At 37.8% G+C, this 15,968-nt stretch overlaps 2 pseudogenes; both read left to right on the top strand.

The window, feature by feature from the left end:
• Positions 1 to 1,717: 1,717 nt before the first annotated feature.
• On the top strand, positions 1,718 to 5,004 carry LOC137809670 (uncharacterized; annotated as a pseudogene).
• Positions 5,005 to 7,368: 2,364 nt separating this feature from the next.
• On the top strand, positions 7,369 to 10,770 carry LOC150029080 (uncharacterized; annotated as a pseudogene).
• The last annotated feature ends 5,198 nt before the right edge of the window (positions 10,771 to 15,968 follow it).

The raw sequence follows: 15,968 nt of genomic DNA, 5'->3' as shown, positions 1-15,968 counted from the left end.
GTACGACAACCTTACCATGCGCTTTGGGCCCTTCCATCAAAATTGGGTCAGTCACATAAATCTTAGCTCGGCCCAACAATCGAGTTGGCCTCTTACCTTTTCCGAGCACCGAGCTATTGTTCACATATACTAGAGTGTCGAGCTTTGTACAATACAATACTATGTTTCAAACTTGAAATATATTTATGTTTATATCAAGACTTAAAATATATTTATGTTTATATCAAGACTTAAATTTTAAGTATAACTCAATCTTATTGAATTTTTTTTTAAGTATAACCTAATCTCTAGTGCCATCTGTTTCTATGGGTGCCCTAAGTATTCACGTGCCATGCATGCATCTACCTTTGGGAACCCTAACCCTAATGGTTCTTAGTGCCTCTAATGATTATTTTCACGTGTCGCGCCTGTATGCGTTGTACACACCACGTGCATGGATCCTTTGTGACTTAGGCTTCCCTCATATCTAATGTTCTAACTGATGATTTAGGATAGTTCTGGGACCCTCCTTACGTGGTTCAACATGACGTTCAGACCACCGATGTTTGATCTCTCCTTCTGTTGGTAAGGACCGATGTCGATCTCCAACATCGGGGTCTTATGTTATTGATGCCCGAAGTCTCACTAATCTTCTGACAGGTGCATCTGGGACCCAGCTTACGTGACCCCTTCCACTTATCAGGCCTTGGTGCGCGATGTCTGAGGTTAGTTACTGGGATCGATGACCGAAAACTGGTCGGGATAGAAATAAAAAAAATAAAATAAAGTGATCCATACAAATAAATGAGAAATATGATATAAATAAAAGTGTTTGGTACGAAGAAATATAGAAAAAGAATGAGAGAGATTAAAAAAATGTATTTACCTGTCATTTTTTCTTGTTCTTTTTAATAAGAATAAATAAATCATATTTGTGTCTGTTTTCTTACTCTTTTTTTCCTTCAATCGAATTGTGTTATAAGTAAACCAATTGAAGGTGACAATTCTCATATATAAAATATTTTTACACAGTTTTTATGAAAGACACTGAAGCAGGATAATACTTTAAGAATCTAATCAATGAGTAAGTTACACAAACTCCTAGTAGGCATAAAAAACCTATTCCTCAGAAGTCAAAACTTGTTCTAACAATGTTCATTACTTTGCTTGTAGCACAATATTCATTAAACTAGTCAACCTTTTCTACACATTGCAATTAGATGGATCAGATAATGAAATGTACATATATTTTCTCATTTGTATCTCTGAAAAACCTGTGATTGTATTAAGAGTTTAAACTACTATTGTTGGTTTAATACTTTAATACCTTCTACAACTTGTATTTCTTTATGATAACTAGGCCTGCCATGGAACCTTCCATTCTTTTTAAAGTTCAATTTCTTCTTACTTATTAACCATTTGGCACTGTAACAGATGCAATGGCCATTAGTAAATCCCATTGGCTATGATGAAAGACTTTTGTGTGTGGAATCGTGGGATGTTTGTTATGGATAACTCATTATTTCTTGGATTTATTTTCCTGGCATATACACAAATTATCTGTATTTGGCAATTGGTTATTCTCTTGATTTGAGCTTTTCTTCCGTTGGGTTGACATGATTTTAATGATGGTATTCAAAAAAGGTGCTTCTTCTATTATGTCATCCAATTACCAATTTATATAAAGTGATCTAAGAATAGCAATACCACCATCAAGCAGCCTCCAATTTTCATCAAAATGAAGTATTTTTCTCTCGTGTTACTTGCATTTTGGTCTATATATGTCCACCTCTTTGTTCTCTATTAACGTTAAACTCACAATGGATTATCCCAAAACTGGTTGCATCAGGCATCAGAAAATGAGACTGATCACATGCCACTGCTTGAATTCAGAAAATCCATACTCTCTAATCCACACATGGAATCTTTCTCTCTTGGAATACTTCTACTCACTTTTGTAAGTGGCATGGAATCAATGTAATCTATTATAAAATGAACTTTAAACCTAACTCAATCTTTACAAAATCAGTTTATAAAGTGAGGTTTACACCCACTTATATATTATGAAATGCTTTAATTTTTAGTCGATGTAGGATCTCCAACATAATTTAAAGCATCAAAGAGTTTCAGAGTTAAACTTGCAGGGATACATTGGTAATCTATCTTATATGAGAAGCATCAACTTCTATGGTGAAATCCCACCAAAATTGGGGCGATTGTCACAACTGCATAACCTTTCTGTAGGAAATAATTCATTGGTTGGAGAAATCACTACAAACTTGACAGGTTGCACTAATCTCAAGTTTTTACATCTAGGTGGGAACAATTTTATTCACAAAATACCTATAGAAATTGGCTCACTTCGAAAGCTTCAACACTTGATCCTTTCAAATAACGAGTTTACTGGAGGAATCCCATCATTCATGGGAAATCTTTCATCTCTAACACTTCTTTCTGTAGAAGGAAACAACTTAGAGGGATCTATTCCACATGAAATATGTAGTCTCAAAAGCTTGACATGGATAGCATTTCACCTCAACAAACTGAGAGGCACATTTCCTACCTGTCTCTACAACATCTCATCTCTTAATATAATCTCAGCTACAAACAATCAACTTAATGGCTCTCTTCCCACCAACATCTTCCACACTCTCCCCAATCTTCACAAACTTCTAATTTCTAACAACCAAATCATAGGTTCAATCCCACCTTCCATCACAATGCATCTTTCCTTTCAATTCTTGATGCTGATAATAACTATTTAACAGGACAAGTTCCTAGTCTGAGCAAGTTACAGGATCTTCGATATCTATCTTTTTCTGGGAACAATCTAGGTGACAATTCTACTGATGATTTAGACATTTTAAAATCATTGACAAACTGTAGACAGTTGCAAATGATAGATATAGGCTTCAATAATTTTGGAGGTCATTTGCCAAATTCTTGGGGCAATTTATCTATGCAACTCAACGAACTATATCAGGGAGGCAATCATATAGTAGGAGAAATCCCTTCTGCGATAGGAAACCTCATTGGTTTAGTTCTCTTGTCCATGACTGGTAACTCCATAGATGGAACTATCCCTACAACTTTTGGTAAGCTTCAGAATATGCAAAAGTTGAGGTTAGGTAGAAACAAGTTATCAGGGGGAATAGGAGCCTTCATTGGGAACCTAAGTCAATTGTTTCACTTGGATGTGGAAAAAATATGTTACATGGAAAGATTCCTCCAAATATAGGAAACTGCCAAAGGTTGCAACACTTAGTACTTTCAAGAAACAACCTTACAGGAACCATTCCCGTAGAGCTTTTCAGTATTTCCTCTCTAACAACCTCCTTGGATTTATCACAAAACTTGTTGAATGGTAGCATACCAGTAGAAGTGGGAAACCTTAAAAACCTTGGTTACTTAGATATGTCTGAGAATAATCTGTCTTGTAACATTCCTCTATCTATAGGAGAATGCATAGTGTTGTAGTACCTCAATTTGAAAGGGAATTCTTTAAATGGAATCATACCACCCTCTTTGGCATCACTCAAAGGACTTCGAAGTTTAGACCTCTCACAAAACAGCTTGGGTGGATCAATTCCTAATGATCTGCAGAAAATTTCTGTCTTACAATACTTCAATGTGTCTCTTAACATGTTGGTTGGTGAGGTACCGCAGGGAGGTGTCTTTCAAAATGCTAGTGCGTTAGTGGTCACTGGGAACAAAAATCTCTGTGGAGGTATTTCAGAACTGCATCTACCACCATGCCCTGTCGATGGTAAGAAACTTGCAAAACTTCATCCATTCATGTTGATAGCAACGATAGTTAGCGCAGTCGCTTTTCTTCTCATCATTGCAAGTATTCTAACTATCCATCGGATGAGGAATAAGAAACCATCTTCGGATTCACCAGCAACTGCCTAAAGTTTCATATCAAAGCCCACACAACGCAACCAATGGGTTCTCAATCACAAATTTGATAGGCTCTTGGAATTTTAGCTTTGTCTACAAAGGAATTCTTAGGCCAGAAGAGAGTTGTTGCCATAAAAGTCTTGAACCTTCAAAAAAGAGGATCTCAAAAGAGTTTCATCGCTGAATGCAATGCACTAAAAAATATTAAACATCGAAATGTAGTTCCAATTTTAACATGCTGTTCTGGAATAGACTACAAATGTCAGGAATTTAAAGCTCTGATTTTTTAGTACATGAAAAATGGAAACTTAGAGCAATGGTTGCATCAAAGCACATTAAGTGCAGAACATTCAAGAACATTGAACCTTTATCAAAGATTAAATATCATGATTGATGTTGCTTCTGCTTTACATTATCTTCATTATGAATGTGAGCAGTTGATCGTTCATTGTGATTTGAAGCCAGCAATGTCCTTCTTGATGATGACATGATTGCTCAAGTCAGTGATTTTGGCCTAGTAAGGCTTTTCTCAACAATCAATGGTACCAGTTCTCAGCTCACAAGTACAATTGTCATAAAGGGTACTCTCGGCTATGTTCCTCCAGGTTTGTTCTAAACTCTTGAACAAACGCTTCTTTGAAATTTGAATTCCTCTATCTTTTAGTGAAAACTTGATAGATATTCACTGATAACAAAGTATGAAAATGTTTGCTATATTTTCTTGGAGTATGGAATGGGTTCTGAGGTGTCTACAGATGGTGACATGTACAGTTTTGGGATTCTTCTTTTGGAGATGCTTAAAGGAAGAAGACCAATAGATGAAATATTTGAAGATGGTCAACATTTGCATACCTTTGTGGAAAGCTCACTTCCTGATAATCTTCTACAGGTTCTGGACCCATCCATTGTACTAAACCAAGAAGAAGAACAAAACAGTCAGAATCTTACTCCAACAGTTGAAAAGTGTATAGTTTCACTCTTTAAAATTGGACTTGTTTGTTCAATGGAATCTCCCAAAGAAAGAATGAAGGTTGATGTTACTAGGGAGGTAAGTGAAATCAGAAAAACTTTTCTTGCAATGTAACATGACATAATTTCCTGCTTATATTTTGCGGGAGAACAAACGTTGTAGCAAAACAGTATACTTTATTTTTTGAATTATTTCACTGATATTAGTTTTTCTTTCCAAACGTAGCAATATAAAATTGAGGGTTCAAGATGCTTAACTTCACATGATTATGCAGTTACAATTACAATTTCATTTTCTGCTATTTATGCTATAGTTGATCAACATTACACTAAATACATATTTATTTGTGTTTATCATATAATTATTATATCTCAAACTCTAACTTAAACATCAGAATATCTAATCTTCTATATATAACATACTAGAGATTGAATACCCAAAAGACATAGATCGACAACCAAAGAACCGAACCAATATTGATCGGTGGAAGAGAACTTCCTGCCCAAGCAAAACCAAATAGATATTCCACAAAAAAATTCTCATCTCAAGAACTTAACGCTTTTGCGCATTAACATCAACAAATTGATTGATAGATTTGACGTTCCACACCTTCTAAGTACAAATAAATTACTATTTTTATTTTAAATTTTATACTTATAACTTTATTATTTGTTGTTTTTGCTGAATTTATGTCTAACTTGTCCTCTTTTAAGAAGCTTATACAAAATATCATATCATTCTAATTGGATTTGGATAAACCTGTTCAGTAATCATTATCACTCATTAGGTTTATTATTAAATTTAGAGATTAAGACAAACCAAATAAAACAATAAAAAATAATGAAAACCATATAAATGTCTAATTTGGTGGGATAATTGGTTGATTAGTTTTTATTTCAAAGTGTATATTAAGTAAAAAGCAACAAAATAAACGGTTAAGACCTACTTAACACAAGCTATTTTGTTTATGGTAAACTAGTGAAAACACATACGCTCAAGCACTTACGTATTTGCTTGTATCTCTGCATTTTTTTTTATTAGTATTTCCAAAGTCATAATAATATTACTATAACAATAAAGAAAAAAAAACGATTGAATATCTTATATTTATTAATAATTCTCAATTTAGTTGAACAAACAAATAAAAGGAAATGAGATACAATTTGATAAAGAGGAATAAAAAATGAAAATGTCAAGAAGAGACAACATTGCTCCCAAACAATGACTTTAAAGGTCTGATTGCGAAAAACAGGACAAACAACAGGTTACAATTGTAAATCCAAGTTATGAAGACTCAATCTTCCATAATAGTCATTTCTCCATAATGCAGTGAACTTTTTCAATATCTCGCGCGAGAAAGATTGCGTAAAAAATCATAGACTTAAAATTGTATTGACGAATTTGGAGAAGTTTCGATGTCACATTTGTGATGAGAAGAATAGGTGATCCATGAAGAAGGATGTAATTGGAATGAAGAAGAATAAGTTGTTTTGCTCATCGTTCACAGTCACAGATTGAGTCATCTGTGAAGTCATTCATTCATATTTTTTCAAAGAAAAAAATAAGAAACTAAATGATAGGAAGGAATAACAACTACGATTTTTAAGAAAGATGAAGATATGAGGAAAAAACTGCTCCACCTCGTACAAAATGTTTAATAAACTGCTTCACATTCAATTTAAAATTGGTAACTACTTTTTAAAAAATGATAAAATATTAGTTCTAAAAAAAGGTTTTTAATTAATTATAAAAATAATTAATTATTTATTAAATACTTAAAAAATATGAAATGATTGAAATGTTAAAAAATAAAACAATAAAATAAATATTAATATAAGGATAAAATTGATAAATAATTCCTATATATATAAGTATAGGCAGGAGACAATTCAATCCATTTTAATTATTCTTCATTTTTTATCCAAAATTTTAAAACATTGTTTTAAGAAAAATGAAAATAAAAAAAATAGAAGTAAATATTATCCCACCCCTTAAATTTTAATATAAAATCCAAATATGTTAATAAAGAATTAAAAGGAAGTACCTGCTGACATAATTTTGTACTTTGTTCAATGCAAGGAACGAGCTAGGCCATAATTTTTCATTAATTGTAAATATTGCTTTCTCTCTATTTTTATTTTTGAACTTATTTTTAAAAAATGGTGTTTGCTTCTCATTTGGATCCCGATATATTAACACCCTTTGCACCTAACACACTTTTGACGCTGCATAAGTGGCACGGCGTTGCATAGGCGTGGCATCGAGGGGTGACATGGCAAAGTGAGTTTGCGTTCGATGACGTGGCAAGTGTTTTTAGGGGAGTGCTTTACAGCGGTTGGTAGTGATAACCGTCGTAGCATTTTTGAACTTGTTTGTGATGCGCATACACCGGGTGGTTGTGAAAACTGCTGTAACATTTCAAATTTAGGTAAAATTAATTGTCGCTGCCTTCTCTCTTTTTCGAGTGCAGTGCTTGAGGTTGAGTTGTTTTCACTTTTTCCGTTTTGTTGGATTTCCTAATGGGTTGTGGGTGTGGGGTTCCGATTCCCTTCGTCTTTGTTCTGACAGTGATTTCGTTTGGGGTTTGTTCTGTTTGCTCACTCTGTAATACATTTCAAATTTAGGTCAAATTAAGCGTCGCTGCCATCTCTCTTTTTCAGGTGCAGTGCTTGAGGTTGAGTTGTTTTCAGTTTATCCGTTTTGTTGGATTTTCGACTGGGTTGTGGGTGTGGGGTTCCGATTCCCTTCGTCTTTGTTCCGACAGTGATTTCGTTTGGGGTTTGTTCTGTTTGCTCCCTCTGTAATACGTTTCAAATTTAGGTCAAATTAAGTGCCGCTGCCTTCTCTCTTTTTCGGGTGCAGTGCTGGAGGTTGAGTTGTTTTCAGTTTATCCGTTTTGTTGGATTTCTGATTGGGTTGTGGGTTTTTACTTCCGTTTCCCTTCGTCTTTGTTCTGACAGTGATTTCGTTTGGGGTTTGTTCTGTTTGCTCCTTCTGTAATACGTTTCAAATTTAGGTCAAATTAAGTGCTGCTGCCTTCTCTCTTTTTCGGGTGCAGTGCTTGAGGTTGAGTTATTTTCAGTTTATCCGTTTTGTTGGATTTCTGATTGGGTTGTGGGTGTTTACTTTCGTTTCCCTTCGTCTTTGTTCTGACATTGACCTCGTTTTGGGGTTTGTTGCGTTTGTTGGTGTTCGTGTTCGTATTGTCTTGGTGAGTATGTGTTCTTTCCTTTGTTGTGATGTGTTTTGGTTCGTTCATTTGGAGTTTTTGTGGTTCACCATTTGTTCTGTTTGCTCATTTTTTGTGTTGTCCATGTTAGGTTTCTTTTTGAAGGAAAAGAAATGGCAGACAAGTATGGTGTGAACGAAGTTAATGTATGTTTATCTTACAAGGTATATATTGTTTCTTGTTCTTTTGTAAAGCAAGTAATCAGTTTATTGTTTACAATTGCACATTAGGGTGAGACACAGGGTATGTATAGAACATATCATTCAGATTAATGGTATGTTATCTTCTTCCCAAAGTAAGAGGATTGAAAGTACACCGTTTAAATGGTTGCTCTGATTGGAACAACCATTAAATATTTCAAGTACTATTTTGAAGGAGTTGGTTAGGAGGTGGTCTGCTGAGGACCAATGTTTTAGGATAAGGCAACATCTTGTGCCATTTAGTACTTTTGATGTCTGTATTAGTTCGGGATTAGGAATTAGTGGTATAAAAGTTGAATTACAAGATGATGAAGGGGCCTTGTTAAAATATTATTTGGTTCTGAGGACATTACAATTGTTGGTATTGTGAGGAAGTTGAATGATAGTAAAAAAAAAAAAGAAAAAGATGTTGATGTATTTGTAAATTGTATATATTGCTTGGGTTTGCTATTTTATATTTTCCTCGAACATCTAGGTCTTTTTGTAGTTTTCCGTTTACTTTGTTAGATAAGTTAGATTCTTTGAGTATGTACAACTGGGGTGAAGTCGTCCACAGGTTACTTGTTATCAGTCTAGCGCGTGCTTCTGAAACTTTGAACAAGCAAAAAAATTCAGCCAGAGTATACCTAGCTGGATGTGTTGTTGTGCTGTAGGTTAGTTGAAGTGGTTTATCCATATTTTCATTGTGGAAGTGAAGGAGAAATCTTGTATTGTTGAAATTGAAAATAATTTAAAAAAAAAACCTTTTCTCATTGTAACAGTTGTGGACAGTTCAACATGTGGGTGTTGGTGATGGGAGTCCAACATGTTCTTTTCAATGTGTTCTTGCCTGACCATGTGTAAATGACCGATCAAGCAAAATACATGTTGCATTTGCTTCGAATAAGGTATTTTGAACTTTTTTATGAACTAAATGGTTATTCTTATTTCCTCATTTTGAAGGTGTGGTTTTCACTTTTGTAAATCAGTTTATTGGAAAAAAAATTTAGATTATATGGGATTGGGGTCTATCAGAGGAAGAAGAGGTGTTGGACGTAGTGGTTGAAGCACGAAATTTTGGTCGAGAGTCATCACCAAAATTGTTTGAAAATGAAGAATCCTCCTTCACTTGCATTGATTTGGACAGGATTTTGTGTGAACTACGAAAGTTCCAACAAAAGTGCAAAGAAAAGGCTAAGGAAAATGACAATCGCATTACCGCCATTGAAGACAAAATAAGACTTCTACAAGATCAAGTTTTTAAGGGCGACGATAATGTGGAGTCATCATCATACAAGACACCAACTCCAAGAAATACCGGTAAGACCCATCATGGTGTTGATTGTCAACTTATTTACCAGACTTTGACCTGTGGTTTTGATGGAGACAATAATAGGTTTGTGAATATTAAAGTGTGAAGTTTTAGGGTTCTGTAGTAAAATCATGGTATGTTATATAATGTTTTTTTTGTGTGTGTAGAGTTGTCGTAGAGGTGAATAAGCAGATCTTGACACAAGCTGACATCCATTCCCTTAGGCCTAGAGGGAAAGTCGACAACATGGTAAAATTTATTGTAAACATTTCTCATATAAAGTTTGATATAAAATTAACCGATGATTATTGCTTGTAGGTTATGTTGTTTGCATGTAGTACAATGATGTATGATGAAACAAAAAAAAGTGGAAGTGGCAAGGTCAAACGCTTTTTATTTAGTCCTTTTTTGCAGTATGTGTAATATATTTGTTCTTTCATTCATAGATTTATAGTGTTTTTGTAATTTTGTCATTCCATTTCATTACAGAGTACTATTATTGAAGAAATGAAGAACCCAAAATCGAAATTGTGGGTTTGGGTTGCAAAGGATTACAAAGTTTATTTCCAGAATGGCATCTTTGAATTCCAACATATATCACATACTGAATTTGTGACTGCCAGATTCCAACATATACATAAAAATTAGATGATTACGTACTTTATAAACATGGATGGTGACCATTGTTTTGCTGAAACGTAGGTCTTTGTACCATTTGTGCATGATGACCACTGGTGGTGTTATGTGGTTAAGTGTGACAGTAAGGAGTTCTTTGTATTGGATTCCCTTGGGCACAATGATCGGTCACGCAAACGTATTAATAAAGCTATGGAATGTATGTTGCTAAGTAAACGTGTATTGTTCGTGAAATGTAAAATATTAATTCATTTTTGTTGTATGCTTTTTTTGTGTTTTTGAAATTGATTGTATTTGGCCAGGCACAAAGACTTCAACATATGTTTAGTATCATTGGAATGGATGTTCCTCCCAACATTATTGAACCAAAGGTTCCATTACAACCAAATAAGTGAGTAGTTATCCATTTTGTAGTACGATGTAATTAAGGGTACATACGTTTATGTTGAACTGATTGTTGTCGTTGTGGTTGACATTTTTCAGTTATGATTGTGGGCTCATGGTCCTTAAATATATGAATTTATGGGATGAAGTCCAGAAGTTTGACAACAACAATATGCCATAAGATACTTCAGGTGATTTTACTTTCATTAGATTTATATATGTTTTTGTTTGTCTTTTAAGGCACAAGTGTATATATTAATTTGAGATGTTGGCTGCTCAGGTTGAAATTCAAAGTTTGCGGCAGAAGTTGGTTTGCAAATGGGTGCTTCACGAAGACAATATCCATCGTCAACAATTGCTGTCAAATATAGAGTTGAAGGGTTGAAAAAAGTGACACACTACAATGTTTGATTATTAGGATAGGATATAGAGTTCAAGTTGTCATTGAAATTTGTAACTTGTAATAAGTAAATGTTTTTGTACATGGGTTTGCATTTTATTCAGAGAACTATACATATGTAAAACTTACAATGAGTATTTCATGTTATATATGTATAACTTTAATTATTGATTTTGAAATATCATTTGTGATTTCATGTTTCATTACTTTGCCTATAAATAAGACAGAAGTAGGTGAAAACGAAATAACTTACAAATATGTAATGAATATTTGAATGACAAGAGTGTGTGAAGGGCAATGTTGAGTGTCCGGAGTGTGAGGGTGCCATTTCTGTGCTGGGGGGGTGGTGAGGAAGTCATTCGTGGATGATTGGATGCAGGTGGTACTGTTAAGGGTTCATGCCAAGCAAGGCAACACAGCTAAGTTACACACACAGGGGTAACCACTTTTTCCCTAACACTAATTGTGGACGAAAGAGGGGGTTGGGCAAGTCCTTGATTGGTCTCAGGGTGTGTGAAGGGCAATGTTGAGTGTCCGGGGTGTGAGGGTGCCATTTCTGTGCTAGGGGGTGGTGAGGAAGTCATTTGTGGATGATTGGATGCAGGTGGTACAGTCAAGGGTTCATGCCAGGCAAGACAACACAGGTAACCAGTTACACACACAAGGGTAACCACTTTTTTCCTTGAGACTAATTGTAGACGAAAGTGGGGGTTGGGCAAGTCCTTGGTTGGTCCAAGGATGTGTGAAGGGCAATGTTGAGTGTCCAGGATGTGAGGGTGCCATTTCTGTGCTGGGGGGTGCAGTAGTCATTCGAGAATGATTGGATGCTAGTGGTACTGTCAAGGGTTCATGCCCGGCAAGGCAACACGGGTAACTAGTTACATACACAAGGGTAACCACTTTTTTCCCTGAGAATAATTGTGGATGAAAGTGGGGGTTGGGAAAGTCCTTGGTTGGTCCAAGGGTGTGTGAAAGGGAATGTTGAGTGGTCGGGGTGTGTGGGTGCCATTTCTGTGCTGGAAGGGTGGTAAGGAAGTCAATTGTGGATGATTGGATACATGTGGTAATGTCAAGGGTTCATGCCAGAAAAGGCAACACAGGTAACCAGTTACACACACAGGGGTAACCCGTTTTTTTCATGAAACTAATTGTGGACGAAAGTGGGGGTTGGGCAAGGTCCAAGGATGTGTGAAGGGCAATGTTGAGTGTTCGGGGTGTGAGGGTGCCATTTCTGTGCTGGGGTGGTGAGGAAGTCATTCGTGGATGATTGGATGCAGGTGGTACTGTCAAAGGTGCATGTTAGGCAAGGCAACACAGGTAACCAATTACACATACAAGGGTAACCAGTTTTTTCCCTGAATCTAATTGTGGACGAAAGTGGGGTTTGGGCAAGTCCTTCATTGGTCCAAGGGTGTGTGATGGGCAATGTTGAGTGTCCGGGGTGTGAGGGTGCCATTTCTGTGTTGGGAGGGTGGTGAGGAAGTCATTTGTGGATGATTGGATGTAGGTGGTCCTGTCAATGGTTCATGTTAGGCAAGGCAATACAGATAACCAGTTACACACACGCGGGTAACCACTTTTTTCTTGAGACTAATTGTGGACGAAAGTGGGAGTTGGGCAAGTCCTTGGTGGGTCGAAAGTGGTGTGAAAGGCAATGTTGAGTGTCCGGGGTGTGGGGATGCCATTTCTGTGCTGGGAGGGTGTTGAGAAAGTCATTTGTGGTTGATTGGATGCAGGTGGTTCTGTGAAGGGTTCTTGTCAGGCAAGGCAACACAGGTAACCAGTTACACACACAGGGGTAACCACTTTTTTCCCTAAGACTAGTTGTGGACGAAAGTGGGGGTTGGGCAAGTCCTTGGTTTTTCCAAGGGTGTGTCAAGGGCAATGTTGAGTGTCCGAGGTGTGAGGGTGCCATTTCTGTGCTGGGGGGTGGTGAGGAATTCATTCGTGGATTATTGGATGAAGGTGGTACTGTGAAGTGTTTATGCCAGGCAAGGCAACACAAGTAACCAGTTCACACACATGAGTAACCGTTTTTTTCCCTGAGACTAATTGTGGACGAAAGTGGGGGTTGGGCAAGTCTTTGGTTGTTCCAATGGTGTGTGAAGGGCAATGTTGAGTGTCCGGGGTGCGAGGGTGCCATTTCTGTGGTGGGAGGGTATTGAGGAAGTCATTCGTGGTTAATTGGAGTTGGTAGTACTGTGAAGGGTTCATGCCATCCAAGGCAACAGGTAACCAGTTACACACACAAGGGTAACAATTTTTTCCCTAAGACTAGTTGTGGACGAAAGTGGGGGTTGGGCAAGTCCGTAGTTGGTCCAAGGGTGTGTGAAGGGCAATGTTGAGTGTTCGGGGTGTGAGGGTGCCATTTCTGTGTTGGGAGGGTGTTGAGGAAGTCATTCGTGGTTTATTGGATGCATGTGGTATTGTGAAGGGTTGATGTCAGGCAAGGTAACACAGGTAACTAGTTCCACACACAAGGGAAACAATTTTTTCCTTGAGACTATTTGTGGACGAAAGTGGGGGTTGGGCAAGTCCTTAGTTGGTCCAAGGGTGTGTGAAGGCCATTGTTGAGTGTCCGGGGTGTGAGGGTGCCATTTGTGTGTTAGGGGGGGTGGTGAGGAAGTCATAAGTGGATGATTGGATGCAGGTGGTACTGTCAAGGGTTCATGCCAGGCAAGGCAACACAGGTAACCAGTTACACACAGAAGAGTAACCACTTTTTTTCCCTGAGACTAATTGTGAACAAATGTGGGGGTTGGGCAAGTCGTTGGTTGGTCCAAGGGTGTGTGAAAAGCAATGTTGACGGGGTGAGAGGCTGCCATTTCTGTGTTGGGAGGGTGGTGAGGAAGTCATTACTAGATGATTGGATGCAGGTGGTACTGTCATAGGTTCATGCCAGGCAAGGCAACACAGATAACTAGTTACAGACATCGACGTAGCCATTTTTTTCCCTGAGACTGGTAGTGGACGAAAGTGGGGGTTGGGAAGTCCTTGGTTGGTCCAAGGGTGTGTGAATGGCAATGTGGAGTGTCTGGTGTGTGAATGTGCCATTTCTGTGGTAGGGGGTGGTGAGGAAGTCATTCGTGTATGATTGGATGCAGGTGGTACTGTGAAGGGTTCATGCCAGCCAAGGCAACACAGGTTACCAGTTACACACACAGGGGTGACCACTTTTTTTCCCTGAGACTAATTGTGGACGAAAGTGGGGGTCGGACAAGTCCTTGGTTAGTCCAAGGGTGTGTGAAGGGCAATGTTGAGTGTCTGGGGTGTGAGGGTGCCATTTTTGTGCTAGGAGGGTGGTGAGGAAGTCATTCGTGGATGATTGGATGCAGGTGGTACTGTCAAGGGTTCATGCCAGGCAAGGCAACACAGGTAACCAGTTACACACACAGGGGTAACCACTTTTTTCCCTAACACTAATTGTGGACGAAAGTGGGGGTTGGGCAAGTCCTTGGTTCGTCCAAGGGTGTGTGAATGGCAATGTTGAGTATCCGGGTGTGAGGGTGCCATTTCTGTGTTGGGGGGTGGTGAGGAAGTCATTCGTGGATGATTGGATGCAGGTGGTACTGTGAAGGGTTAATGCCAGGCATGGCAACACATGTAACCAGTTACACACACGGGGGTAACCACTCTTTTACCTGAGAATAATTATGGACAAAAGTGTGGGTTGGGCAAGTCCTTGGTTGGTCCAAGAGTGTGTGAAGAGAAATGTTGAGTGTTCGAGGTTTGAGGGTGCCATTTTTGTGATGGGGGGATGGTGATGAAGTTATTCGTGGATGATTTGATGAAGGTGGTACTGTCAAGGGTTCATGCTAGGCAAGGCAACACAGGTAACCAGTTACAGACACAGGGGTAACCACTTTTTTCTCTGAGACTAATTGTGGACGAAAGTGGGGGTTGAGCAAGTCCTTGGTTGGTCCAAGGGTGTGTGAAGGGCAATGTTGAGTGTTCGGGGTGTGAGGGTGCCATTTATGTGCTGGGGGGTGGTGAGTAAGTCATTCATGGATAATTGGATGCAGGTGGTACTGTCAAGGGTTCATGCCAGCCAAGGCAACACAGGTAACTAGTTACACACACTGGGGTAACCACTTTTTTAGGGTGAGTGTGGTGTTCTTAACAAATTAATAGACACTGAATGGCAAGCAATAAGTAAATGAAGTCTATTAATATTGTGAATTACTACATGCGATATTAACCTAACATAATACTAAATTATTCAAAATATTAAAAAATTCAAGACATATTAGTCACAAAGCATAACTCTGATGCGTTCATTTGGGACATCTATTTGGAACTCAAAGATAATGTGGTCCCCTTCTTGAATTTTGTTTAACGTACAAAACTCATTCCATAGAGGTCCAAGGTAGAAAGTGTTGGATGAGGTTGGTGATGCCTCGACTACAAATATTTCATCAGTTAGTGGTCCACATACGATGTAGTGTCTGAAATCTGAATCCCGGATATAATTTCCAAGACCTTCTCCAGACACAATCTGCCCACACATACAAACAATTTGCAGTCATAAACTTGTGGGATAAAAGTTGTATATTTTTAAGTAAATTGAAAAAGTATAACATATATTACCATATAATCGTCGTTATAAACTTATGCATTCAGGGTAAGCATGTAATGAGCAAACTGACCCTGGAACATAGCTTCTGTTGATGCAATGTCACACAAAAATCGTTCATAGCAACTTCCCCATCGTCTGGCACTAACATATCCAATTAATATGTGGTGGTGACCAAGCAACCTATAGAAGTTCCTTATTTCCATCCACCCGTTAGTCAACCTTGGATCCAATAAGTCTTCATTATATTCAAGATGATGAATGATTCCTGCCGCATCCGCTAGCACCCAATGCCTTTCGAGGTTGGCTTGATTGTTTATGGCAAACAAACGATCTACATGGCCATATTCCTTCAATAATTCCTCATGAAAGCACATTAGATAGACTTCATAATTATGTTTACATT

This window comes from Phaseolus vulgaris, chromosome 2, assembly GCF_051622355.1.
Source record: "Phaseolus vulgaris cultivar YP4 chromosome 2, ASM5162235v1, whole genome shotgun sequence".
Classification (NCBI taxonomy): domain Eukaryota; kingdom Viridiplantae; phylum Streptophyta; class Magnoliopsida; order Fabales; family Fabaceae; genus Phaseolus; species Phaseolus vulgaris.
The sequence above is the reverse complement of the archived record's forward strand: the minus strand, read 5'-3'. Positions and strand labels throughout refer to the sequence as shown.